This window comes from Anopheles arabiensis (genome assembly GCF_016920715.1).
Source record: "Anopheles arabiensis isolate DONGOLA chromosome X unlocalized genomic scaffold, AaraD3 X_pericentromeric_contig0030, whole genome shotgun sequence".
Taxonomy (NCBI): Eukaryota; Metazoa; Arthropoda; class Insecta; order Diptera; family Culicidae; genus Anopheles; species Anopheles arabiensis.
Window position 1 is genome coordinate 205,001 of NW_024412108.1, and position 2,500 is coordinate 207,500.

Genomic DNA, 2,500 nt, shown 5'->3' on the forward strand with positions numbered 1-2,500 from the left:
AGGTTGTGCACAAAACGTAACGATAAAGTGCTGGCGAAGTTAGAGGTGCACCAAAATTGTGTACCGATCAGGGAAAGTACTCTACGTTCCTATGATTTGGGTGAAAAGTGTTATTTAACTGCTGGTTAGAATAGACAGTTGCTTATCATACACATCGCAAACGAACACCCCTTAGTGAGCATTAGCAAAAGTCAATTGCACAAAGCAAATGCAATACAAACTGATCAAGTACATTAAAGAACGCTACGTAGCAGGACTTCTTTCCAAGAATGGTGTCCGCAACGGGAGGGCAAGCGTCCTTCCCAGGTTTTCCTAGTAAACCTTGTATGGTAAACATACCCAAGCGTGTCTGTAAGCACGCAACGAAAGTCACGAACGGGCACATACCTAGGGAATGTACTCTACGTACTTGGACTTTTGTCCAAGAATGGTGTCCGCGACGGTCGGGCACTGCGACGCAATAACCAAATCCTAGGATTGTAACTTTAGTGTGCACAAACATAAACATTAACGCGTTCGCTCGGGCTGCGCCGTCCGTGTTGAACACAAATGTGGGTGATTATATGCGTGGAGGGACAAAAACATACGAGGAGGAGACAGTTTTCTGCACGATGTGCACAGAGCTCATTTCGTCGTCCCGGGCGAATGGAAAAACACAAACATCGCGAGTATCGTTCTAGGTTTCTGTCTATAAAAGGGCAGGCCAAAAGGTGACCGGTTGAGATAAGCATTTTAAGCATACAAACACTTTATTGGAACTTTTGATACAAAAACAAGGTACGTACATGTAGGTTGTACCAACATGGACATCTATGAACGCGTACGCTCGGGCTGCGCCCTCCGTCTTGTACTTTCCTGATCGGTACACAGTTTTGGTGCACTGCTATTCCGACCGGCAACTTGTACCAACATATACATCCATGAACGCGTACGTAGTGTACTTTCCCTGATCGGTACACACTGTTGGTGCACGGCATAAGAAAAGAGCTAAAATGGTCAAACTCAATCCATTTCAACAATAGATAGTCGATAGTAGCTGTGCCGATGAAGTAGGGCACGATGCAAGTTAATGTTGTTTAATGAATAACATGTCCGCCATACATTTCAGTACAAAATTGCTCGGTCAGACCTACAAAGTGCTATATCTCGAATACGAGGCGTCGGACTGGGGGTTGTAGAACAATTTTAAGTTCGTCTAATGATTCTACATCCGATTCTGGATAGCGGTTTTTGACCACTTTTCAATATTTTGTGACACCCCGAACCTAGGGGCAGCTCCTAGCTTTTTCAAAAATGTGCACCGATCGGGCCGGAGAGCTCGTGTGGCTCAAAACATGTTTTTCGCTAAAACACCTCAAAACGTGTCGAGAACGCACCCTAGCTCTTGTTTTTCAAAAGTTATGGCCATTTAAAGTGAGGTGGTTTTTGCTTCAAAATAGCTATTTTACCCGTCCCTATGGCCATGCTTTAAATTTTCACGAAAATGCCAGGTCAGACCTAGGGCGGGCCATATCTTGAATACTAAACGTCGCAGACATTGGTCGTAGAACAATTTTAAGTTCGTCTAATGATTCTACATCCGATTCTGGATAGCGGTTTTTGACCACTTTTCAATATTTTGTGACACCCCGAACCTAGGGGCAGCTCCTAGCTTTTTCAAAATGTGCACCGAACGGGCCGGAGAGCTCGTGTGGCTCAAAACATGTTTTTCGCTAAAACACCTCAAAACGTGTCGAGAACGCACCCTAGCTCTTGTTTTTCAAAAGTTATGGCCATTTAAAGTGAGGTGGTTTTGCTTCAAAATAGCTATTTTACCCGTCCCTATGGCCATGCTTTAAATTTTCACGAAAATGCCAGGTCAGACCTAGGGCGGGCCATATCTTGAATACTAAACGTCGCAGACATTGGTCGTAGAACAATTTTAAGTTCGTCTAATGATTCTACATCCGATTCTGGATAGCGGTTTTTGACCACTTTTCAATATTTTGTGACACCCCGAACCTAGGGGCAGCTCCTAGCTTTTTCAAAAATGTGCACCGAGCGGGCCGGAGAGCTCGTGTGGCTCAAAACATGTTTTTCGCTAAAACCCCTCAAAACGTGTAAGGAACGCACCCTAGATGATAAAAAGTGCAATCAGAATGTCAATCGACAACTTTGTTGGGGGTACCATTTTACTCTACGGGCCAGTAGCTTAGGCGCGCCAACAGCGCTTTCCTTTCGGGTTCCCATTTTTGCCCTCCTGGGATTATGATCATTTGCTCATTGCCTACTATAGGGAGGGTACCTTGCTACGAGGTCAAACATGAAGATTGCACCAAATCGTAGTTTTACCTCTATTTAGTCGTAGGAGCATGGTTTGCAGTGGCAGTGGGTCATTAAGCCCCCGTTTGGGTCATACGTCCCTCCGCGATAAAAATCGTCGTATGCCTATAGTCCGAACTAATGAAGCAAAAGTGGTGTCTGGTGGGCTCTGCCGATGATTTTAACCTATGATTTTGAG